The sequence below is a fragment of the Cetorhinus maximus genome, chromosome 5, assembly GCF_964194155.1.
Source record: "Cetorhinus maximus chromosome 5, sCetMax3.hap1.1, whole genome shotgun sequence".
Classification (NCBI taxonomy): Eukaryota; Metazoa; Chordata; class Chondrichthyes; order Lamniformes; family Cetorhinidae; genus Cetorhinus; species Cetorhinus maximus.
This window is the reverse complement of record NC_135883.1, coordinates 147,750,400-147,777,620: the sequence shown is the minus strand read 5'-3', so window position 1 is coordinate 147,777,620 and position 27,221 is coordinate 147,750,400. Positions and strand designations below refer to the sequence as shown.

At 42.1% G+C, this 27,221-nt stretch overlaps 1 long non-coding RNA gene across 9 annotated transcripts in view; it reads left to right on the top strand.

Annotated features, from left to right (window-relative positions):
• LOC144681001 (uncharacterized) overlaps nucleotides 1-27,221 on the top strand; it is a 585,681-nt gene that overhangs the window by 75,244 nt on the left and 483,216 nt on the right. For all 9 annotated transcript variants that reach the window (XR_013576664.1, XR_013576666.1, XR_013576663.1 and 6 more), the window contains exon 2: nucleotides 5,883-5,911. This is a non-coding gene — a long non-coding RNA (uncharacterized LOC144681001). The remainder of the gene's footprint in view (nucleotides 1-5,882; nucleotides 5,912-27,221) is intronic.

The window sequence follows — 27,221 nt, the reverse complement described above, 5'->3', positions numbered from 1 at the left end:
GATCAGCTCTCCCAACATGTCTGAGAGATATGAGTGGAGAGGAAGGAAGGGCCAGCATTTGTGGAGGATGATTTGAGGCATAGGTGTGAGAGAGCATTAGGATGAGGGTGAGTGTGAATGCTGGCTGTTCAGATGGGGATGTGAGGAGGTGCTTGGAGAGAGAGGAATGAGTGTAGCTGCAAGGCCTGTTGTCCTGAGGAGTGCTGTGCAGAAGAATGATGTGAAAGTCAAAGGGTGGGGTTTGGCACCTGAAAGTGGCATTTATATAGTACCTTGAATGTAATAAGACATCCCAAGGCATGTGACAAAATACTAAACAAAATTTGACACTGATCCACGTAAGGGGGAATCTTAGGACGAGTGACCGGAAGCTTGGTCAAGGTGGTAGGTTTTAAGGAGCATCTTGAAGGAGGAGAGATAGGTGGATCAGAAGAGAAATTTGGGGATGGAATTCCAGAGCTTAGGGTCTAGGCCACTGGCAGAACAATGAAAATCAGGAATTTGCATGAGGCCAAAATTGGAGGAGCACAATCCTCTTGGAGGGTTGTGCGGTTTGAGGAGGTTACAAAGATTACAAGGTGCAAGGCCTAAAAGAAATGGATTGGGGATGATTTTAATATAAATTTACAGACCTATTTCATTTTCAATATAAGCTGTCTGAATGGACATATATTGCAGATTAATTATGTTATATTTGAGTTTTTTTGTAGTTAATTTCCAAACAACATGTAGTCATGGCTATAAGGTAGATTAGGAAGAAAAATGAGGTTTTTGGCTGAACCAGAGCTGCTAGCAGTTAATTTGTATGAAGATGTGAAAACAAAAGGCTCTTTCATTGCATTTTGATGCTGTGAAGTGATGCAGGCTACTATTGAACGTAATCCTGGAGTTAGTCTTGGTTGAGAGATCCCTGGCAGCAAATGGGTCAATGGTGATATTGGTTAATGGTGGGGGTCTTTTGTTGTTTCTGCAGTGACAGAGTACGAGAATGCTGCATCAATTCCCTTTGGAAATTGTTAATAGTGAGAAAAAGGTAATAGCAGCAATCCCACATGAAGATTTAGAAACATAATTATAAGGCACATTAGTGCAGTCAAACAGCAACAGTTTCCATTCTGAATTAATTTACTGATTTGGTTCACAGATGTTCTCTATGCAGGAATATACAATAGCTTGACCTACCTAATAGAGGTTTATACAACCGCCCCTCCCCTTCACCTACTTTATTTGCGTGCTTTTTTTTTCTTTCTCCAGCATTGAAATGGGCAGTTGAGCCTTTTATATTGTAGGCTAGACTGCCTATTCTAGGTCTCTTCATGATTCTGACACGAAGAAAGGCATGATATAATATTTTTGCTTCTAGCCTGGTCCTGCTTTCCCGAATACTCTAGTCAGTCTTCAAGATCCCCTACTACTGCAATGTGTTTAAAATTGGACCAACTCACTGGCTTTAAATCACACGAAAACCTCATGCTACTCTCCCGAGTTATTCTGTCAAAGCTCACCTATAAATAATCATTTGGAGAAGCACCTGAAATTATGAATGGGCTCCTATCATATAATCAGTGCAGAATATATTTGGATGAAAGCAAAATACTGCGGATGCTGGAATTCTGAAATAAAAACAAAAAATGCTGGAAAAAATGTGGCAAGTCTGGCAGCATCTGTGGAGGGAGAAACAGAATTAACGTTTCAAGTCCGTATGACTCTTCTTCAGAGTCATTCCAGCTCGAAACATTAACCCTGTTTCTCCCTCCACAGATGCTGCCAGACCTGCTGAGTTTTCCCAACATTTTTTGTTTATATTTCAGAATATATTTAGGATTTGAGAAATCCCTGTAACTTTTTGTATGCATACACATTGTTTTGTTTCATAATGGTATCAGAATCAGAAGCGAAAATAAAGAGGTGTTTCAGAAACAACCTAAACGTTCTGATGATAAAGGACAAAAAAATAGACTTGCATAGGATATAGTGCATCAGTATTTACATTGTACAGATTGCATATATCACTCATGGTTTTTACTGACACCTGGCAGCAGTGATGTGTGATTGTGAGAGAGAGCACTAAATAATTTCCAGAGTCTGCTCTGAGTCGTAGTTTGAGTTACACCGTGGCAACCCCCACGCCTCCCACCCCAACTGCCCCCGCTTCCCTTCAGCTTTCCACTTCCAGTAACTCCCAGGTCTTAGCAGAATGGCTGAGTTGGCAAAGCCTGCTTAAACTCCAAAGTGAGTCTAAGTTCTGTGGTGTACTGGTAATCATAGTTACTGTTGTCCTTGGAAACCTTTTAACAAGTTGGTTTAAAAGTGAGATGCAATATCAGCTGCAGCCCCATGCTCGTCCATTTAATAAGGCTCTCCAGATAATCGGTTCCTCTTGACTTTGATTTTGTTCCAAATTTTAAACTTAAAAATAAGCTGGATACCAACTCTAATGCAGTAGGAGCTCTCCCACTGACAGCTATATGACACTTTACCCCAGGATATTGGGAAAAGAATTCACATCATGCCGCTCTTGTTTATTTTGTCGAGCTCATCCAGTGACAATCCGAGCCACGTTAGATAATGGGGGACAGACTGCTGAGTTAGCTGATCTCCTGGATCAGCGTTTTCAAAAAGCCGATAGAGGAAAGATGGTCCAAATGACCTCCCCCTGAAATCCATGATTCTATGATCTTAGTTGGTGTATTGGTTGGGCACTATATTTGGCATCCCTGAGTTAGAGAGGACAAAACCAGCCAGGGCTTTTAGGCTTCATTACTGCTTAGCAACACCTGCCTGTGTGTGTGTAAGAGAAAGGGAATGAATGTTGGATGAGTGATGAGTGGAGGTTAGACCTTTGCCTGTGATTCCACCTGTATTTGAATTGCCTTCTGATGCTCACTGTGGCTTGAGAGTGAATAATGACGACTTGTTTAGAGTAACAGAAGGAAACTGATTACTGTGGAAATTAACTCCAGCAGAAATTATGCCCTCACAAAGAGGAGAGAAAATTGGCGTTGAAAATAAATAATTCACTCGTTCAATTGTATTTAGAGAAGTCTGTACATTGTTGAGTACTATGTTTGTGTCTACAACCGGTGGCCTTCTTTGTTCTGCTGTACTTCCGGGAATGGAGAGAAGGCCAAATGATGTGTATGGGGTGGCTTTTGTGCAGCAGGAGCGCTGCCCAGAATAACAAGATCACTAATCCAGTTTACTCGTTCTTCCCATACATCAGATCTAATATGTGCTTGGCCTCTACCAGGGCCTTATTTTTTTAACTACAGACATGGCCAAATTTAAGAAGTTTGTCACTTGGGGAAATCACAGCAAAATGAAGATAAGAAAGATAAAAACAAAAAGCTAAAAGCTACTGCGGATGCTGGAAATCCAAAACAAAAACAGAATTACCTGGAAAACTCAGCAGGTCTGGCAGTATCGGCGGAGAAGAAATCAGTTAACGTTTCGAGCCTTCATGGCCCTTCGGCAGAACTGAAGCATAGTTAGGAGAAAGGAGAAATATAAACTGGTTTAAGGTGGTTGGGGGGGGGGGGGGGGGTGGGGGGGGAAGAGAGAAGTTGAGGGTGTGGTGATTGTGGAGATAAGCAAGCCGTGATAGGAGCAGATAATCAAAAGATGTCACAGACAAAAGGATCAAAGAGGTGTTGAAGGTGGTGATATTTGTCTAAGAAAAGTGCTAATTAAGAATGGAAGACAGGATACTCAAAGTACAGCTCTAGTGGGGGTGGGGTGGACAGACTAACAAGGTTTTAGTTTTAGATTTAAAAATAACGGAAATAGGTGGGGAAAGAAGAATCTATATAAATTATTGACAAAAGGCGGGGGGGGTAGCGGGGGGGAGAAACGGGGCGGGGATGGGGGTGAGGGGGAGTTTAAGATCTAAAGTTGTTGAATTCAACAACTTTAGATCTTAAACTCCCCCTCCCCCCATCCCCACCCCGTTTCTCCCCCCGCCCCCCCCCTTTTTTTTCAATAATTTATATAGATTCTTCTTTCCCCACCTATTTCCATTATTTTTAAATCTAAAACTAAAACCTTGTTAGTCTGTCCACCCCACCCCCACTAGAGCTGTACTTTGAGTATCCTGTCTTCCATTCTTAATTAGCACTTTTCTTAGACAAATATCACCACCTTCAACACCTCTTTGATCCTTTTGTCTGTGACATCTTTTGATTATCTGCTCCTATCACGGCTTGCTTATCTCCACAATCACCACACCCTCAACTTCTCTCTTCCCCCCTCCCCCCCCACCCACCTTAAACCAGTTTATATTTCTCCTTTCTCCTAACTATGCTTCAGTTCTGCCGAAGGGCCATGAAGGCTCGAAACGTTAACTGATTTCTTCTCCGCCGATACTGCCAGACCTGCTGAGTTTTTCCAGGTAATTCTGTTTTTGTTGAAGATAAGAAAGACTTGTATTTATTTAGTGCATTTCACAACCTCAGAATGTCTCAAAGTGCTCACAGCTAATTAAGTACTTTAGAAGTACACTCATTGTTGTTATGTAAGAAATGCAACAGCCAATTTGCATTAAGCAGGTTCCCATAAATAGAGATGGGATAATGACCAGATAATCTGTTTTAGTGATGCTAATTGAGGGATAAATATTGGTTAGATCATTGAAGAGGACTCCCCTGCTAATTTTTGAATACAGCCATAGGATCTTTTACGTCCACTGGAAAGAACCATTGAGGACTTGGTTTGACATCCCATCCAAAAGCCGTTATCTCTGGCAGTGCAGCACTCCCTCAGTACTGAACCGAAGTGCCAGCCTAGATTTTGTGCTCAAGTCTGTGGAGTGGGACTTCTACCTACACCTTGGATCTAGAAGCAAGAGAGCATCCCACTGAGCCAACATATTTTTATATATATATATAAAATATCTGCCTCCTTAAGAAGGTAGCCTCACACCTGTTCACCAATTGCAGTTTTTCCCATTGACTGGGCAGATTGTTGACTTCTCGGTTAGGCTTTTCATTGATGTTCATTAACTGGCTACTGATGGTCCATGTTTGCAACTCTTTTGAGAAAACACAGTGAGAAACTAGTTTGTAGCACCACTTTCATTGACAGGAGAGCAACTTGCAACTGACAGAATAAATTGGGTCTTCTGACTGTCGCTTTAAGTGGGTATTGCGCTGTAGCTGGTAATTGTCATACAGTCGAAATTCCAAGTGCAAAACTTAGATTTGCAACCTAGCCTGGCTAGCGGCTTGGCATTTGGAAGTGGTTGGAAGAGCTGAGAAGTTATTTTTGTATAGGGTAAGGTTTATTAATAATGTAGAACTGAGTAGGTATTAACAGCAAATACAATAAAATGCTATTACAAAACCAACTTCTGATTTCTGGGACAAAAATAAAGAAGAATTTGAAGTGTACTCTATTCGCCATTTTTTATTTAAAAAGAACTATTCAAATCAATCTGAGGAGATGAATAACCCTGGCTCACTTATTCTAATCAACTAAAGTACTAATCTTCTAATTAGATACCAGTTGAACAGGGTGATTTATTGAGGCTCTGTTTAATATTTCATATTTAAGATTTTGAAAAGTTCAACTGGACTTTTTTGTTGTAAAACTTGCATCATTCACAAGCTCAGGACTTCCCAAAGTGCCTTTGAAATGTAGTGAGTTATAATGTAGGAAATACAGCAGCCAATTTGTGCACGATGTGATAATGAATAATACAATCCCATTACTTGCTGAGAATTGTAAAACTTTAACATTACAAAGAACTGTTAGATTCAAGTCATCTTTAAAAGATATCAAGTACTCTAAATGAAACAAGACAAAGAATAGCACTTAATGGTGCCTTGTTTTACCCAAAAACCTGAGATATGGTTTCTCATTTCTATTTTTACATGTTTCTTTTGCAGGATGAACAGTGAGCTGCACAGTTCTTGAGGTACGTAAAGAGCAACACCAGTGATGGTGTTTAACTATTTGCCAAGTAATATTCATTCAAAGCTTTTAAACCGTGCAGTGATTGGGTAGCAAACCCTAACATCCTGATATACACCGAAAGAAAAGTAGAAACCAATTTAATGGGATCAAGGAATGTTCTCCTCTTGTGAGATTTCTTTTAAGAAATTGTAAAATGTTGTAAGCTTTTCATTTGGATAAGATATGGGGTGTGAGGGGGGAGCCCAGTTTAGGCATGTAAATGTAGGTTTCTGCCCAGGTGCTGGTGGCGGACAGGGAGAAACCCCAAGAAAATTTACCAACTTCCCTCATGGTTTTCGAGTGGATTATATTTACATTGGTTGAAGCCTACATCAGTATTCTGTAGCCATAAACTGAACCATCACGGCAGCCAACTCACTGATTGCAATTCTTATAGCTCTTTAAGGTATTCCAAAGAGCTTCCGATATTATGAATGATTTTTAAAGGCAGACGTGGATGGATTTTTTTTTGTAGACAGAGAGAGCGCACGGACGACAATGAGAAAGGCATCCTTGGTGATGTTGGTTGAGGGAAGAATGTTGGGCAGGAGAACACTTCCTCAGCTAATGGCATGAGATTTGTGACATCTGTTTGAACAGGCCAAGTCACCTTGAAAGCTGGCTTTTCTGACAGTGTAGCCACTTCTTCGCAGGAGTGTCAACCCAAGTCTTAGAGTGCAGCTTAAATCCACAACCACCAGACTCAGATGTGAGAGTGTTACCAAATGAGCCAAGTTGCAGCTTCTGCTTAAGGGTTGGAAATACAGCAGAGAGAGAAACAACCAGTCGGCCACCGATCCTCGTTGTGCGCAACAGCATTGGTACAAGGACAGATTTGTTTTTAACCTGTCCCTGTGAGAAACTGGTTGGAATATTATCGAGGTGAAGATTCCATGAAGACTAAACGTGAAGTTTGGAACCCCAATAATTTGGGCTGTTCTCAAATATTACACAAGTGTGACTGGGCAATGTTATGTTGGATAAATAAATAGATAAATTGGAAAAATGTTAATCACTGAAATTGGGCTAAATCTTTAAATAATCTACGGGTGAAACCAATTGCTGTCGGATGCTCGATTGGGTGAGTTTGAGGGTAAAGGTTCGATGGCCTTTTCTCAATTTTAGCTTTTTATATTCTTACATAGAATTCTTTGGATTCTTTTCATGTTTTCGTGCTCGAGGTATAGGAAATAATTTCCAGATTATTTCTGCCTATTTTTGTCAGGGCCAAACTCATGTACAACGTCTATTCGTAGTGCATTGGAATTTGCAAAAAAAAAAGTGTTTCTTCTTGAGATGACACTCATATTGTGCTTGTTCATACTAAGGTGGTGAAGTGTGCAGGAATTCTGATTTTGAGAGAAGATGTGCAAACAAAGCTCTAAGTTGTTAAAACACCTCGTGTGAATGATGCAACGATTAGCGTGAAAGAAAGATCGTGGTTCTGTTTTGATCACATACATAGTGTTTGTGTACATTTACGTGTGCGGCCAACACGTCAGGAGATTATCTTTACATACAATCCAATTTTGCTCTGCTCCTGCCCTAGCTCTTTTGAGGTCCTCTGACATCAAATGTACTGTTCTGGGTGTAGGTTATGGCTACAAAGACTGGTGGAGTAAATAGAAATTTCTGCACATTCTCTTCAGGACTCTTATGTTCATGATAAGTCTGAGTGAAATGGAAGCACAGTGCTTCTGGCTGGTCCCAAAATTTAGCAAATATTACAATCCAAGAGTCATAGCCCCCTCTAGGGTTTAACCTGATGAGACACTTAGTGCAAGTTTTTAAAAATTTGTTTTGTATAAATGGCCAGGGTTTTTACCTTGTCAGGCGGGCGTGGTGGGTGGGCCCGGGAGTGGTCGCGAAGCCAATCGCAGCCCGCGATCGGGCCCCAACATCGATTTCATGCTGGCTGGCCAATTAACAGCCGGCCAGCGTGAAACGTGCGCTGCAGCGCCCTGCGCTGCCGGGGTGGGGGCAGGAGGAGAGCGAGCGCGGAAGCCAGAGCTGCCTCAGGGAGCTGAAGATTTATAAACTAAAAATTAAAAAGGTTAGCAATGTTAAAAACGTGTCCCCTCATGTCACATGAGCAGGGACACGTTATGGATGAAACTTAAAAAATTTTTATTTAATTTTTAATTGCTTTTGGAAACCTCATCCCGCCCGTGGATGAGCTTTCCGAAAAAAATCCAAAGGCTGCTTGGCGCTTTCGCCTGCTCGCCAATGTAAGGTTGGATGGGCAGCAAAGAATTTCGGCCAATTATTACTTTAATGGCCGTAATAGGCCTGTTAATTGTTGGTGGGCGCGCTGCCGACTCCTACGCGCGCCCGCCGACCAAAATATCGCGCAAGTACGCGTTGACGTCGGGACGCTTGCCCGACATCATCACGCGTCATTTTATGCTCGAGCTGGTCAGGCATGCGCCCACCCCCTCAGCGTAAATTTCAGCCCAATGTGTTTATTTTAGAATTTTGCTTTTAAATAGGCGATATAAGCTCAATATAAAACAAATGGGATTGTTGGTTTTGAAAACAAACTTTCTAGAAATATTTCTATTTTATATAGTGCTTTTCACAACCTCAGGATATCCCAAAGGGCTTGATAGCCAATGAAATAAGTTAAAGTGTAGTCAAGTTGTAACGTAGGAGACATGGCAGCCAATTTGCAAGGTCTCGCAAATAGCAATGTGATCGTGACCGGATCATCTGTTTTTCAATGATGCTGGTTGAGGGATAAATAATGTGTAGGACAGAGGGGAGCACTCAACTAGTATTCTTCAAAATAGTAGTATGGGATCTTTTATGTCCACTTGAGTGGGAAAATATTGACGGTTCAACATCTCGCCTGAAAGATGGCACATGCAACTGTGCAGCACTAATTCAGCACTGAGAGTGTCAGCCTCGATTGTGTATTCAAGCTTCTGAAGTGGGTCTTAAAACATGATCTCCACACTCAGTGGGGGAGTGCTATGAACTGACAAAGTGTGGTAGAGGACAGTGAAGCAAAGCAAAATCTGAATCATAATGTGTTAGTGGAAAACAATCCAAAATTGTACAAGATAGAGATACTTATGAAACCAGTGAAAATATCTGTGAATACCACCAATGTGGTGAGTAACTCTTTTATCTCTGGTCTGTGCTGACTCAGTGGATTTCGGGTTATAGTAGTGATGCTAAAACTGGCTTCACCACTGCTGAGCTAGGAAGGAGAACATAGGCCACAGATTCAGCTACATATTAACTGCGGGTTAATCATCAGAGGATTTGTGTTCTTATTGGCCAAGTAATCAACTTTTTATATCATACACCTGCATGAGCTTCTGTTATCAGATACTGGATGCTCATCCTGGAACAGAGTAGAAATTGTGGGGACAATTTTAACCTGACCTGCCCCTTGGAATACTGACTGGGTTGGGTGGAAGGCCTGCTTTATATCCTAGCCGATATTACTCTTCATTGACTTTTGTGTACAGTAAAATTGGGTGGGATGTAGAACCAGCATTGCATCTGATCCCGTGAGTTTCCTGCCTGGAAAGTTAGTTTAAAATTCGCCCTATAAGCATGATAAATTCCTTTCTGACAAAGAAACATATGAACATACAAATTAGGAGCAGGCGTAGGCCACTCGGCTCTTTGAGCCTGCTCCTCCGTTCAATAAGATCATGGGCGATCTGATTGTAACCCAGAAGGCTGCAGAAGCTCAGTCATTGAGTATGTTTAAGGTAGAGATTGATAGATTAGATCTCTGATTAAGAATAATGTATAGGGTTATGCTGATGGTGTGAGTAAAAGGCATTGAAGTGTTCGATCAGCAATGATCATATTGAATGGCAGTGCAGGCTCGACAGCCTGAATCGCCTTCTCTGTTCCTATGTTATGTTCCTATGTTCCTAACCTCAACTCCACATTCTCGCCTACCCCCGATAATCTTTCACCCCCTTGTTTATCAAGAATCTATCTATCTCTGCCTTAAAAGTATTCAAAGATTCTGCTTCCACCGCCTTTTGAGGAAGGGAGTTCCAAAGACTCACTACCCTCTGGGAGAAAAAATTTCTCCTCATCTCTGTCCTAAATGGGCGACCCCTTATTTTGAAACAGTGATCTCTAGCACTAGATTCTCCAACAAATAGAAATATTCTCTCCAATTCGACCCTGTCAAATCCCTCAAGATCTTATATTTTTCAATCAAGCCGTTTTTTACCCTTCTAAACTCAAGCAAATACAAGCCTAGTTTGTCCAACCTTTCCTCATAAAGCAACCTGCCCAATCCAGGTATTAGTTCAGTAAACCTTCTCTGAACAGCTTCCAATGTATTTACATCCTTCCTTAAATAAGGAGACCAATATTGTACACAGTACTCCAGATGTTCACCATTTCACCAATGCTCTGTAAAACTGAACATAGCCTCCATACTTTTGTATTCAATTCCCGTCAGAATAAATGATAACATTCTCTTTGCTTTCCTAAATACTTGCTGTACATGCATACTAGCATTTTGTGATTCATGCACTAGGCGCCCTAGATTCTTCTGTATCTCAGAGCTCTACAATCTTTCACCATTTAGTTAATATGCTTCTTTTTCATTTTTCCTTCCAAAAAGGACAATTTCACACTTTCTCACATTATACTCCATTTGCCAGGTCTATGGCCACTCATTTATCCTACCTATATCCCTTTATAGTCTCCTTGTGTCCTCTTCACATCTTACTATCCTACTTATCTTTGTGTCATCAGCAAATTTAGCAACCATAACTTTGGTCCCTTCAACCAAGTCATTTAGTTAAATTGTAAAAAGTTGAGGCCCCAGCAATGATCCCTGTGGCACACCACTCGTTACATCTTGCCAACCAGAAAAAGACCTACTTATGCCTACTCTCTGTTTCCTGTTAGCTAGCCAATCTTCTATCCATGCCAATATGTTACCCCCTACACCATGAGCTTTGATTTTTTGCAATAACCTTTGATGTGGCACCTTATCAAATGCCTTCTGAAAACCTAAATACAGTACATTACTGTTTCCCCTTTATTCACAGCATATGTTACTTCTTCAAAGAACTCCAATAAATTGGTTAAACATGATTTCCCTTTCACAAAACCACGTTGACTCTGCCTGATTACCCTGAATTTTTCCAAGTGCCCAGCTATAACATCTTTAATGTAGCTTCTAACATTTTCCCAATGACAGATGTTAAGCTAACTGGCCTGTAGTTCCCTTCTTTCTGTCTCCCTCCCTTTTTGAATAAAGGAGTTATGTTTGCTATTTTCCAATCTAATGGAACATCCCCCAAATGTGGGCCAGAATCTTTGGGTCGGTGAGCTGGGGCGGGGCCCGTAAAATGACGTGCAGTGACGTTGGGCGAACGTCCCGATGTCACCACATGTCATTCAGATCTTGTCAAAGGCCTATTAAGGCCATTTAAACAGCAATTAAAATAATTAACTGAGCTGCCCATCCAACCTTAAGGTTGGCGGGCAGGCGAAGAGCCCAGGCGGCCTTCGCATTTACCATGAAACCTCGTCCATGGGCAGGATGAGGTTTTATGAAGGTTTTTAAACTTTAATAAAAATTTTCCAAAAAATTCATAGACATGTCGCAGCTCATGTAACACTGTCACTTGAGGGGACATGTCTTAAAAATGTTTTTTCCCTTTAATTAAATTTTTAAATCTCAAACTGACGTCCCTGAGGCAGCTCTGTGCCTCAGGGAGATTTCTGCGCTCTTTCACACGCATGCCCGCGCCTGCTCCTGCCCAACCCCCACGACGGGGAGAAAATTCTCCCCTAGGGGATTTTGTAAAATTAAAACCAACGCACCAACTACCTTACTAACCACTTCTTATAAGACCCTAAGATGAAGTCCATCAGGACCCGGGCACTTGTCAACCTGCAGCTCCATCAATTTACTCAGTACTACTTCGCTGGTGATTGTAATTTTCCTGAGTCCCTCCCTCCCTTCCATTTCCTGATTTACATCTATTTCTGGGATGTTACTTGTATCCTCTAGAGTGAAGACTGATGTAAAATACTGGTTCAATTCATCTGCCACCTCCTTATTTTCCATTATTAATTCCCCAGATTCACTTTCTACGGGACCAACGCTTACTTGGTTAACTGTTCTTTTTTAAGTATCTATAGAATTTCTTACTACCTGTTTTTATATTTATAGCTAGCCTTCTCCCATACTCAAATTTTTCCTTCTTTTTCAATTTTCTGGTCATTCTTTTCTGTTTTTTTATATTCTGTCCAATCTTCTGACCTGCTACCCACTTTTGCACAATTATATGCTTTTTCATTAAGTTTGATACTATCTTTAACTTTTTTAGTTAACCATGGTTGGTGGGTCCTCCCTTTGGAATTTTTCTTTCCTGTTGGAATGTATCTATTTTGTGTATTCTGAAATATCCCCTTACATGTCCGCCACTGCATCTCTATCCCTGACCTAATTTGCCAGTTCACTTTAACTAGCTCTGCTTTCATGCCCTCGTAATTGCTCTTTTTTAAGTTTAAAATACTAATCTTGGACCCACTCCTCTCACCCTCAAACTGAATGTAAAATTCAATCATATTATGCTTGCTGCTACCTAGGGGTGCCTTCACTATGAGGTCATTAATTAATCTTATGCTCTGTTGTTTTTAATGGGGGAGAAAGCACTAATGCATGTTCTTTCTTTTCCTTCCTCCCCTCCCGCCTTCGCTTGGCTTTATCACACAATGAATTTTGAATAATCAGTTTTAAAAAAATATAAAAATGCTTAGTTTACAATGCAAAATAAGCATCGTGAAACAAAGGAAAATAAAGTGCATTACTGAAAGGAGAACATTGTGGGCAAATCTTAACAGGAGCTGTCATGGGTTTCCCAGTGACTCCTTATGCTGTGCAGTCCTATCACCTATTAAACATGACATTGAATCTAAAATGAAAACAGAGTAAGCTGGAAAACACTCTCTGCAGGTCAGACAGCGCTGGAGAGAGAAACAGAGCTAATGTTTCAGGTCGATGATCTTTTATCCGATCATTGAATCTGCTCAGGGACGGGAGCAGTATTCCTATACTAAAGTTAAACCCAGGAGGATGATGGTGATTGGGAATGGTTGCGAGAAAGTCTTATTTTGGGTGAGGCACCAGAGGCTATTCCGTTCATGGAACCATTCCCCAATATGGGTCACCATCTTCAGGAGAGGAAAGGCAAATATCAGAGAAAGGAAAATACAACATATAACCTGTTGTTAGTGGGTACTGCTGTTTGCAGAGCTTCACTCTGTCCCTCATCCCCCAACCCATGGCCAGCCACAGGCAGACAGCCAGGTTGCACCAATCCATTACCATACAATGCTGTTTCTTCTGAAAGATGCCATTCATGACGTAAGTGTGGTAAAATGCAGTAAGTCCCCACTACAAGTTGTGGTTACGTTCATGAAAATCGCCACTTTAAGTGAATCAACTTTACGTGAATCATGGTTTCCAGTAGGAATCAATGTTAAAGCTGGAGTTAGGTTCCATTGGATATTTCTTGCCTGGATAAAACAATGTACAAGTTAAAATACTGTACCATATGTCTGCAGTACTGTTCATTCCTAGCTGAAATAAGTTGCAAAATAAAATCCTTCACTAAATATAAAAAGAAATCCTGTAAAAAAAAATTCAAATTAGATAGCCAGTCTCTCTCTCTCTCTTCATAGGCAGTCCCTCGGGTTGGGGGATGACTTGCTTCCATTCCAGCTGGATGCCCTGGGGAAATGTTTTGACCTCTTCAGGGATGCTTTGAGGACATCCCTAAAGCATTTCAGTGGAGGTGGCTTTAAGTGATTTAGAGCCTTGATGCCGGGCATGTTGGCTTGGAGGAAGACCTGGCCGTTGCACGGTAGTGGGTAGCCCAAGCACTCTAACAATATCGACTGCTCGTTTTCCAGCCTCAAGATGTTTTAAAACATCCAATTTCATTGCTAGGCTGGTGGCCTTTCATGCTTTCTTTGCTGCAGCAGGCACACTATTAGCATTTACTAGGCATTTCTCACTCATGTTTAAAAGTATCATCTACAGCAAAGTTCAAATTTAAATCAAATTTAAATTTTCCAACTTCTTGTTTGGGAAAAACAAAACAACTTTAGAAGCAGCTAAAGCCTCACCCCCAACTCCAAAACTTAATAAAACTCTAGCTTTGGATGCCTCTGTTTTTTTTTAAAAAACAAGAGTTCAATGTTGGACTCTTGAATGCCAGACTGACAACAATAGCACTGACCCAACAGGGCCTGATGTTGCACAAAAGGAGCTGACATATGGTGCAAAATGCGATTGCACCATGGATGGCGATGACGCACGAAACGTGATGTGACAAAAAACTTGATACATGAAATCAGGATTTATAACGGGGAAATGGGACCTAAAACAAACACCACTTTATAGTGAATCAACTTAAATCGGGGCAACTTAAAAAGAGGACTTAGTGTAACTGGAATTTAATTGGGTTCTTGGAAAAATGTAAGTAAAATATTAATCAGATCAAAATATATTAGTTCATTTCAGGAATAATGTAGACAGAAGCTGTGTATTTCTATAGACATTTAATAATGTTGGTTTAAAACTCTCTAATTTGGAGCTTTTCAGAACCAATATGCAAATATGAACATGAAAGGGACATATATGCGTATTTTGATAGCTGCAAAGGTCTTTCATCAGAAATAGTAACTTTTTTTATAGCCCCTGAAAAGGTCATTGTTAATAAACATTTCTAGATTTTAAAAAAAGGATATTTGGATATGTAAAAAAATGAGTTTTTAATCATGCAGTTTCCTGTCATGTTCCCCTTTGAGTTTGAGTTTCCCTGTGGGAAACACCTGGCTTGTGCTTGATGTCTCATCTCTTTCACACTCTCTCCTTACCACCCCCACCCTCATCTCCTTCCCATTCCCATATAACTAAATTCAGATCAGTAACTAGGACAGCCACGAGGGCAAATCTGTCTTGTGAAACTCCTGTAGAACTTCAGACCACTGCATTGTGTCTCGCTCTTTTGAATACTTGGTTCCACACTTTTCTACTTGAACTTATCCTTTGTTAATCCATCTGGAATAAATAAAAGCTACATTTCTTCCATCAGCAGTCCCTTCGATGAATTGCCGGTTTTTGTTTTTTCTGTTCGACTCAGAAGCCCTTTCCAAGTGTTAAAAACTCTACATCTTCCCTAAAATTCCCTTTCATCAGTTTCAACCCATGTTAAAGTTTGCTCTAGTATATGGCACGCTTTGAAGCATTACTCCCGATTAAGCTTTTCTATGCCAATGGCTACCTCCTAAACTAATCCTATATGATCTTGCGTCATCTTTTCCTTGCAAGGGTGTAGTATTCTGCAGCTGTCTTTGATGGTGTAGTAGCAATATCACTGGGCTAGTAATACAGAGGCTCAGGCTAATGTTGTGGTGATATGGGTTTAAATCCCATGGCAGCTGGTGGAGGTTGAATTCAATTGCTAAATCTAGAGTTGAAAGCTAGTTTCAGTAATGGTAACCATGAAGCTGTTATGATTGCCATAAAAGTGCATCATGTCCTTTAGGGAAGGAAATCTGCCACCTTTACCTAGTCTGCATTTTTGCAAATTTTACCTACGAACATACGAAATAGGAGCCATTCAGCCCTGACTCCTTTTGTAGGTTATGGACTGTTCTCCAACTCTTGGGTTCCTCTTTTTCAGTAAATGGTTTCCTTTCCTCATATACTGTCTTCTTCCTATTCAAAATGCCTATCATCAAATCCTCCCTCAAACAAGCCACCCTTGACTCCAGTGTCATTGAAGGTCTTGTTGCCTTGCCTATCTGTGCCCATCTCCCCTACGACCCTCTTGTTAAAACTTATTCAATCAGGTTTCCATCCCTTACTCAACATTTATTTGGCTTTAACCAAAGTCATGAACAGCATTCACTATGATGGTTTTTTCTGATTCTCCTCAATCACTCTGCAGCCTTTGACATAGAGCCCTCCACTGATTTCAACTCATTCAAGGCTCTGCTGCCTGCTTCCTATTCCCACACCAAATCGGCTGTTTCTATAGTTGATCAGAGTAACTGTACCTCTGGGCATTAGTTATCACTACAAAAGCAGTTGGAGAGGAAAGATAGAACTTAAAAAACATTGAAGTTAACAATTGAAATATTACACAAAGTTTCTATGGAAACATTACTGATGTTGGTACTGAATTGTTAGCCCATTTTGAGCTTAGCATGATAGGGTGTGGGATAAATTAAGGGGAATTAACGAGTAACGACTAGCAAATCCCTTCGTTCAGTTGATCTGTATCCTAGGGTATTGAAGGGATTAACTTAAAGGTTACTGCAATAAAGCTCAGGACAGAAATGTATATGACCTTTTAGAAAAGCTGACTTCAAGGAAATCAGGGTAGAATGAAGTAAAGTGTTTTGGAAAGACCTACTAATTGAGTAAGAAGTGATCTTGTTTTAAGCCCTGTTGAGTATTTAAGATAAGCAAATGCCCAAATAAAAAGTGAAACTGAGTGGCTCCTAAAACGGATACCTGTTAAGGTGGGTATAAAAGTACCATTCAAAGCCTACAGGGTGAAAGAGGAAGAGGGTCTGTGTAGGAACACGTTAAACAAAAGTGTAAGGAACATCAGTGCACCACAATACTAAAAATTTCTTCCAATTTCATAAACACTAAAAGAGCAACTAGAGGCAAAAGGGCCACTTGAAAACATTGAAATTAGTGATCGAAATGCGAAGCAAATATTTTACGGAAGTATTACTAGAGATGTTAATATTAAATTGCTATCTAATGTTGAGGTATGCATAACAGAACTATTGGATGAATTGAGGGCAGTGAAGATTAGCAAATACCCTTGTTCAAATGATCTTTATCCTAAGGTGCTGAAGGAGAGAGCAGTAGTTGTATGCTGACTGCCATCATAAAGATTGCCAAGCACTGGTGTCTAGGCAACTGCAGATCATCATTAGATGGAAATCAACAACAGTAAAGTAACAGATTTCGTTCTAGAAGGTGGCTTAAGTTTGATGCCAAGAAGGAAGTCTTAATAGGTACATTTTTCTGACATTTTCCCTTGTCCAAAGTTCAGGGAAAAAAGAATCGGAGGGAGACCTGTAATGCTTGCTCTTTGTATGTTCTCATGTGATTTCTAAGGTTCCCTAAATGCGATGAGGGGTAGAGTTGGGCCTGTACCTGCCAAAGGTGCAAGGCCAGTGATACATATAAATGAGGGTGGAAGAGGAGCTCCCAGCCCTCCCGCTTCTCTGGTCAATTGGGCACCAGAAGAAAGTAATGGGCCTAGTACCAGTGACTCCCTTAGATCAGAACAATATGCAGGGTTACGGGTAAAAGGCAGGAGAATGGCACTGAGTCATAATGCTCATTTGGAGAGCTAGTGTAGACAAAATGGGCTGAATGGCCTCCTTCTGCATTGTAACAATTCTGTAATTCTGTGATCAGCAATGTGGAGGTGGGGAGGGGGATGGTGGGATTGTGGCTGTGGTCCCTGGTGCCTGATCCAGTTGACCTGGCAGCAGGACCAGAAAATACATAACCAGGAAGTCAATCATCTTAGTTCCAGATTATCACTGCAGGAGTTCCTCAGGGTAGCGTCCTCAGCCCAACCACCTTCAGCTGCTTCATCAATTACCTTCTTTCCATTATAAGGTCAGAAGTGGGGATGTTCGCTGATGATTACTCAATGTTCAGCACCATTCGCGACTCCTCAGATACTGAAGCAGTCCATGTTCAAATGCAGCAAGACCTGGACAAGATCCAGGCTTGGGCTGACAAGTGGCAAGAAACATTTGTGACACAAAAATGCCAGGCAATGACCATTTCCAACAGGTGAGAATCTAACCATCACCCCTTGACCTTCAATAGCATTACCATCACTGAATCCCCCACTATCAACATCCTGGGGGTTACCATTGACGAGAAACTGAACTGGACTAGCCATATAAGTACTGTGGCTACAAGAGCAGGTCAGAGGCAAGGAATCCTGCGGTGAGTAACTCACCTCCTGGTTCCCACCACCTACAAGGCACAAGTCAGGAGTGTGATGGATTTTCCTGGATGAGTGCAGCTGCAACAATACTGAAGAAGCTGGACACCATCCAGGACAAGCAGCCCGCTTGACTGTGACCATATCCACAAGCATTCATTCCCTCCACCACCGACACACAGGATGCACTGCAGGAACTCATCAAGGCCCCTTCAACAGCACCTTCTAAACCCACAACCATTGCCATCTAGAAGGACAAGGGCAGCAGACACATAGGAACACCACCACCTGGAAGTTCCCCTCCAAGCCACTCACCATCCTGACTTGGAAATGTATCACCATTCCTTCATTGTCGCTGGGACAAAATCCTGGAGCTCCCTCCCTAACTGCACTGTGGGTGTACCTACACCACATAGACTGCAACGATTCAAGAAGGCAGCTCACCACCACCTTCTCAATTAGGGTTGGGCAATCAATTGTGATGCCCACATCCCATCAATGAATAAAATAACTTTTTTTTTGGGCTGACAGGCAAAGGCTGACCTAAGGGCCCACCAGCTTTTGCTGCTGTTACCTTGTCAAGACTGCAGTTGCAACTCCATTTTGCTCCCCTATTTCCCATGGCTAAGCATTGTAGAGGAGGTAACTCTGGGCCATAATAATGGCCTAAGTTATCACAGTGGGTCACAGGACCTGGGTAACCGCAGTAGCCTTTGGGAGCATGCCACTTATCTGTGCAGAGTTGCCAACACTGGCTGGATATATTCCTTGAGGTATTATCCCATGACCTCCAACTGGTCAGCCCAGTTAAATAATCCTTTTTCTCCATCTCCAGTATTTTTAAAGCTAAGAATTGAAAAGTGATTAAAGAAAATGATTTTTTTTTTGTGCCCCTGTAATATTTTTTTCCTGGATTAACCTGTGTCTGAGAGATTAATACTTATGTTTTTTATTCATTACCGGAATGTGGATGCTACTGGCAAGTCCACCCCATCCTTAATTGCACTTAAAGGTGGTGTTGAACTTCCTTCTTGAATACAACTGCTGGGCAATTTCAGAGGGTAGTTAAGAGTTAACCACATTGCTGTGGGTCAGGAGTTACATATAGGCGCCAGACCAGGTAAGAATGGCAGATTTTCTTAAAGGACACTAGTGAACCAGATAAGGCAATCAGTAATTTCATGGTCACCATCGCTGATACTAACTTTTTATTCCAGATTTAGTTAATTAACTGAACTTAAATTCCACCAGCTGCTGTGGTGGGAATTTAATTCAGGTCTTTGCGTCATTATTCCAGAAACATATTATTGGCATCCATCCATCTTGGGAGATGATGAGGGTGTATGTCACTTCTGTATTGAACACCTCTGGTGTGGCTGTGAAGACCAGTTTGTGAGTGGCAATCCCTTCCTGGTATTGATGAATAGTGTTGGCCCGACGATGACTGATGTGTTTTCCTTTGGGCGGGCTCTCTTTTCCGTCATCTGGTTATTTCTTTTGTTACAGACAGGAGAGAGAGGCAAAACTGGACTCCTTTATTCTCTCGCTGTTAACTTCACATGCCCACACAAGTATACAGTAAGGGGGATAGAAAAGAGGGTGTTTTACAGCTATGAATAACTTAACAGTAAAAAGAACCACAGAAATGGATATCAGTTCACATGATTTCCAGAGTCCAGAATGTCCAAATCCAGTGGGGGTTACCCTCACAGAGAAGTTTTAGTTCTGGCGGGTTCCTGGCTGAAGGCAGAAGTGCAGAATTCCTTCAATATAATGGCGACACAGTGACTTGAGGCTGATATTCAGAGACTTGGTCTGCTTGGCAGATGGTGGCCAGTGGCTTCCAGATTAATAAGTTTTGATGTGGGCATGTTGCTGGCTGCTTGGTCAGCCTGGAGTCCTGCTGCTGTATGTTGGTAGGTTGGAGATAAATCAGACCGGCCTGCTTCTGAGTTCTTAACTGTATATAGAGATATCAAAATAGTCACTTGAGTCATGTGACCTCCTTCCTCCACAATGATTTCATAAAGGGATGTTTATCTGGTGTCTGAATCTGGCTTTTGTTTTGTGGCTTATAATGCACCAGTCTTTAGCCTTTAAAAGAGTCATTATCCATATTCATGACCCTGTTCCAATTAGCCATTGTCTTGTTAGGACCTCGGACTCCGCTGGAGGGGTAAGCTTATAAGGAAGCAAATGACGCCCATTTCCTTTCAATAGTTCCTTTTTGAAATGGACCTTGACAGCCCCAGGTGTGAGATTCCATGAGCAACACGTCAGGGCATGTTTCCAGTGTAATCCATATAATGCCTTAGTAGCTACCTTACAATTCCATACATCAGGTGACTTGTGACGGCCATCTTTTAGTTCAGCAAAGTTTATTTTTAAATAAGCAAAAAAGAATAACGTTTGATTTACATAGTTCATGATTTTTCTCATGTCTTACATACTACTTTTGCATTTTGCTTTTTCTGTGCTCTTCCCGACTGCTTGTCTCCAGGTATGCCGGTCAGCTGTGAGGACTTCCTCTGCATTGATTCCAATCTGGGTCAGCATGAAGTCTCACTTGCAGACATTCTTGTATTGTAGAAGTGGATGACCTGTTGACCTCAAGCTGATAGCAAGTTCACTATAGATGAAAAATGCAGCCATCATCCATTGGGCTCACATGACCCAGCCAAAACAGAACCACTATGCTATTGTACCCCGCAGCCCTGGAAGATTGGCTGCTGCACCAGAATTGAGGCTAGGAGAATTGGCTCCAGTGTAACAGAAGGATGAATCGCAATAACACAAATGGTATGTTTTTATCCCTGATATTTTGCTTGTGTTCTTATAAAATAATTTATCCAGCAGTGCTTGAAGGGGTAATGCTATTAGGAGGGTTGCTAATTTATTTGAGCACAACATTACATTGAAGACTTACATATTTCAAAACAGCAAGTTTTATCATTAGTTATTCATTTTTACAAAAAGCACATCCTGTCTTTTCCTTTGGTTTAACAAAATCTTAATGGGGAGATGCCTCCAGCACAAGCACTCTACGTACCCTGAAGTCATATTTTCGAGGAAAAATAACATTTCTCAGACTTCTCAATAAAGCTGTGCAAGTCTTGCATTCCCTTAGTCAAAACTCAGCCACAATTGCGGTGGGGTGGGGGAAGAGAACGAGGCTGCTCATCTACAGCTTGAAAACTGACCAGGCACGTTGCCAGCGATCAGATGTTGGCTTGCTCCAAGCTAGCTCCCTTGTCTGCTCTGTTGGGACATGTCTGTTCCGCTGTCTGGCAGCAGAATTGGAGGAGTTGCCAGGTTTGACAGAGCAGGCCTGTTTGGGCAACCTGACTTCAAATGTGGCCAACTCTAAGAGCTCCTTGAGAGTGCTGCTTGGCCTGAACACCATTTCTGTGCTTAAAATCCAATCATTTGAATTTAATAATGTAAATAGTGCAGCAAAATGGGTAAATAGCGAAACAGAATGGGAACCTAAGATAAAAGCAAAATACTGCAGATGCTGAAAATCTGAAACAAAAATAAAAATTGCTGGACAGCCTCACCTGTCCAACCCCCACCCCCCCCCCCCTTAAACAGCTTATATTTCACCACATTTCTATTTCTCTTCAGTTCTGATGAAGAGTCATACGGACTCGAAACGTTAACTCTGTCTTCCTCTCCACAGATGCTGTCTGACCTGCTGAGTTTTTCCAGCAATTTTTGTTTTTGTTTCAGAATGGAAACCTAATGTTTTAAAAAAAAAGTTGAGCTACCAGATGACTTTAAATTGAAGGTGGGCTAGATTTTCCAGTTTCCAGCAGGGTAAGGGAGGTGGAACAGGATGTGTGTGGTGTGCAAACTCCCCCATCACCCCCGTCTTACCACAACGCATCAAGTTTTGCCCGGCCCCAATTAACGACTGACTGGCAGGAAGGTCTGCCAATTAGCATTGGTAAGTGGGGTGCACCGAGCCCGTTCGGGTGTCCAGGGCAGCACATCAGGCAGGAGGGGGTTAGGCCGTGAACAGGAAGTTGGTCACGGCCACCAATTTAAAGGCCTGCTGTCGTCTCAGGCTTTCCTTATTTGTTATGTCAGCCTAAAAACAGTGAAGAGATAAAGTATGCAAACACCCAGAAGCTGCCACCTTCAGCAGCAGTCTCTGCTATTACATGCAGCCCAAGGTCCCTTTTGCAGGCCTTTTCGTCTGCCCCTGTGCCACCTCCCCATACCTGGTACAAACAAATCCCAACCTTCTTCCTGTGTGATCATCGACAAATGGAGCGGGCAACAAAAAAACCGCAGGACATTGGGTCTGCTGGATAGCTTGTTAATTGTGTTTTTTTTTCAAAATGGTGGGTGTGCTTCTTATTTTGGCACCCGCTCGCCTTCATTTTATCGGAGACATGTGGCATGAGGTCAGATTCCCGACCTGACGTCATCACGCTGTGTTTTACGTAAGCGTGAGGTTGAGGGGTGGGGGGTGGTGCAGGGGGGGTGTTGCGGTTGTGGTCCGCCCAACTTGCGGCCGTGAAATCCAGCCGGATATTTCTGTTCAGGAGGAGACTATTCACTGGAGAAAGGCCAGATAGTTTGTTTGATTTACACAAACTGACCCAGATTAATCTTATTAATTGACCGTGCTGTCAATGTGTATTCCTTGTAAACTCATGGAAAGTTTGTATGGCGTGCATAGGTAGCAATTACAAGAACAGCTGCTTTATAGCCAGTGGTCATGTTGCGCTGACTTGCATCAGTATTACTGCCAGATTATACTGCGTGCCGTATCTTCACTGCTGCTTGGTCAATAACCTCCTACTGTCAAGCTCAGCTACCTTTCCAGGCCAGTATCCTACTTTGATGCAACCCAATCAAATCAATAAAAAAAAGGAAGTAAAAGTTGACCAAACCATAGCTGACTTTTGAACTAAATGAAATTATAAAGCTAAACAAAGTTTCTAAGAGTGTGAATATCCCATACTTAACGTAACTTGTAACTAGACGGTGTTCAAATGACCTATCCAGAATTCGTGACTGCATCTGTCAGCACATTATGACCAACTATTGCCCATGCAAAGGCGTTTTGTACAAAAAGGAGTGTGATGGCACTTTTGTTTATTCACAACTGACCCACTGCAGTTAGTTCCATCAGTTTATACTGGCGAATAATTTCCCATTGGTCGAGCTTGGAATAGAGAAATAATTAAATGTGAGAGAAGAAAAACAACTAAATCATGTATGAAATAGTTTTACATTTGAAAATACTCTTTCAAAGTATTTTTCCTGTTTCTCAATGCTTATATGTTCATCTGTTGTACTGGAGACGGATTCCTATTCTTGGTAAGTCCAGCGTTTAGACCAATGAGCGACCCTTTGGTGCAGGCTGTGGTATAGTAATGCCTGATTGTCTGCTTTCCTCTCCTTTCTGAACCATGGCTTTATTTACCCATTCTGGTTCTTTTTGTTGTGACACACTTAATTGCTAGCTTAGATCTGTTTGACAAACAACCACCCAACTTTTCTGGTGCAGGTTGGGGTATGACTGTGACTCAGACATAATGCAGCAGAGCTAAACAGAAATTTTGGATGACGACACTAATAGCACTCGTGAACTTTCATATCCTTGATCTGATAGTCCGTTCCTACAAACTTTTATAAACTCTTGTCAAATTTAGCAATTTAAAGTTCATTCTCGGTGACACATCATTAGAAAGTGCCAAAAGTAACTTACTTGCGAAGACTCTTAAGATTTTATTGATTTTTTTTTTTAAGTTTGTGTAAAGATATTTTTCTAAATTGTATTTTTTAAAAGTTGGATCAGAAACTTAGCAACAGGAAGGTGAAATTTTACAATTGATTTCAAAAGTACAGCAAATATTTGGTCAATAAAGGCACATTATAACCATTGTCCAGCCCTTTTTGAATTACATTGTTCCATGAACATGCCTGGTCAGTGGGGCGTGGTCAGTTGGGGAGTTCGAGTGGTTGGAGTGGGGATGGTCAGTCAGTGGGAGGGGTCAGGTGGTCAGTGGAGGAGTGGTCAATGGGGGGGATTCAGGTGGTCAGTGGGTGAAGTCGTCAGTGGGGGGGGGTCAGGTGGGCAAAGGGGGTTGGTCAGTGGGGGTGTTGAGTGGTCATGGGGGGGACGAGTCTGTAGGAGGGCTCAGGTGGTCTGTGGGGTGGGTAGTTAGGGTTTGGGGGTGTAGTCGAGGGGTGGGAAGGGTAGTCAGGGGGGTTAGAGGTGTAATTAGTGGGCGGGGGGGTAGTCAAGGGGTTGCAGGTGTAGTCAGGGGGATTGAAAAGTTAGTCGAGGGTTGTGGGGTGTAGTCAGGGGGTGTGGAGATTAGTCGGGGGTCTGAAGGGTGAGTTGGGGGGGTGGGGGTGTAGTTGATGAGTGGGGAGGGGTGTTGGGGGTTTGTCGGAGGTTCCTGTGGTGGGGTTGGGAGGGTGAGAGAGCCCTGTGGTAGTTCACAAGCTAGTGCAGGGGGTGGGGAGGGCAGTCGGAGGCATTGCGGGTGTAGTTGGGGGGTGGAGAGGTTTGTCGGCGGGTTGGAGGGTGTAGTCGGTGGGGTGGGGAGGTTAGTTGATGTTTGAAAGGTGTAGTTGGGGGGTGGGGGAGGTGAGCTGGTGGGGTAGGGATCTAGTCAGGGGTGAGGAGGGTAGTTGTAGGGGGGGGTTGGGGGTTTGTCAGGGTTTCCAGTGGTAGTTGGGAGGGTCGGGGAGCCCTGTGGGAGGTCACAGGGTAGGCTGGGGTGGAGGTGGGGAGGGCAGTTGGGGGTGACGGTGTGTGGTGGGAGTCTGGGTGGGTAAGTGCTACAATTACCCAGGAGTTGGAAGTGGTTCTAATTCTTCCTTTTCTGGGTAAACATTCCTGTAAGATAGTCGGAACCATCCGAAGTTTGTAATTTAAATCGGAGTTTTGGATGGTTCCCATTGCAGGATAATTGCCCAACGGAAGTTTGAACTTCCCAGGCAATTACCATGCAGTTCTTATGTGGGGTCTTGTGGCGGCGGGGGGTGTTCCCCAGCGCATCTATGGAGTACAATACCCCAGGTATGATACCCCAGAGCTCGCACGTTATGGGCCGCGATATTTTTGGTAGAATTGGAGATATAACTAGGAGATTGTGTAGTGGGCTTCTGTCGTCCACGTCTATAAACTTGGATTGAGCGTTATGAAGTTACAGTACGAAAACCTCTTAAAGAACCTCTTTCCTGCCTTGCTTTTATTTCTCCCCACCCCCATTCTTATCTTTTTCCTGTCTCCTTGCTATTTATTGGTAAGGATCCCTGCCTCTGGTGTGACATGGCTGAGATATAGAAGTTGCTGCATGAGTGGTTATTATTCTGCTGATTTTTTTGCCTGTTTCTTCCAATCTATGGTGGCGGCAAACTAACACTTAACAGGGTTCAAGAAACACCTACACCAACTAACATCTTTGCCTTATTATTATTTAAACTTGCTCAAATTTGTGTGAATTGCATAATTTGATCACAGCTTATTGCTGGAAATATTTATCAGGGCCGTGTGCAAAGGGCCCTCAAGGTTCTGCCTTTTGGATCTGTGCAGCCTACCTGTGTGTTCAGGTGGATGTAAAAGATGTTATTGCATTATTCGAAGAGCAAGGGAGTTCTCATGGTATCATAGCCAACCATCAATTATCTAACATTACTAACATTAACCAGGCGTTTTCTCATTGTACTCAAATTGACTACTGAATTTGGCAACCAGACATTATTGATTGCATCTCAAGGCCATTGGCTGTGAAATGCTCAATGATGTCCTGAAGACATGAAAGGAGTCAAATAAATGCAATTATCACTGGCTGTAAACCTTCGCCAGGGATAGGGTAGGAAGAAAGGGAATAGTGGTAATATTAATTAGAGACATTATCAGAGCAGGGGCCCCTTGAATTGAGCAGCCGAATAACTAAGGATTACAATGCTGGGAGTATATTAAAGATCGTTGAAGTGGAAGAGAATTTAAGATTGAAGTTTGTGGACAAGCTAACGACTTTTATGAACCATAGACCTACAATTGTAGATGACATTAACTATCCTAAATTGACAAGGAAAATGTGGTAGAAAAGGGAAGGGTTTTTTTGTCATATGTTCTATGCTCCTTAGATAATAAAAGAGACCAAAGTAGGTAACCTGAGGGAAGCAGTGATTATAACAATGTAATAGTAAAAAAGGAAGAAGAAGTCAAGGACAAAGGTGTTTAAAAGGACAATAAAAGAAAATTATAGTGAAACCACTCTTGAAAATAGAAGGCTGAGGGATGACCCTCGTAGAGGCCTTTAAAATTAAAATTATGAAATGTTTTGACAGAATGAATACAGGCAAATGCTTCCTCTTGTGGGGAAGAGTGTAACTAGAGGCTATCAATTCCAGATAGTCACCCAGAAACCCAATAGGGAATTCAGAAGAAACTTCTTCACCCAGAGAGTGGTGAGAATGTGGAACTCACTGCCACAGGGAATGGTTAAAGTGAAGTATAGATGCATTTAAGGGGAAACTAGACAAGCATATGAGGGAAAAGGGTTATGATTGTAGATTTAGTCAGAGAGTCTTAGAGCCATAGAGGTCTACAGCACAGAAAAAGGCTCTTCAGCCCATTGAGTCTGCGCCGGTCACACAAGTACTAACTATTCTAATCCCGTTTTCCAGCACTAGGCCCATGTATGTCATGGCATCGCAAGTGCACATCCAAATACTTCTTAAATGTTATGAGGGTTTCCGACTCTACCGCCCTTTCAGGGAGTGAGTTCCAGATTCTCACCACCTTCTGGGTGAAAATATTTTTCCTCACATCCCCTCTAAACCTCCTGCCCCTTACCTTAAATCTATGCCTCCTAATTATTGATCCCTCCACCAAAAGGAAAAGTTCCTTCCTGTCTACCCTATATATGCCCCTCATAATTTTATACATCTCAATCATGTCCCCCCCCTCAATCCCCTCTGTTCCAAGGAAAATAACCCCAATCTATCCAATCTCTACTCATAACTAAAACTCTCCAGCCCAGGCAACATCCTAGTAAATCTCCTCTGCACTCTCTCTAGTGCAATCACCTTCCTATAATGCGGATTCCAGAACTGCACGCAATACTCTAGCTGTGGCCTAACCAGCGTTTTATACAATTCCAGCATAACCTCCCTGCTCTTATATTCTATGCCTCGGCTAATAAAGGCAAATATCCCATATGCCTTCTTGATTACCTTATCTACCTGTCCCGCTACCTTAAGGGACCAGTGGATATGTACACCAAGGTCCTTTTGATC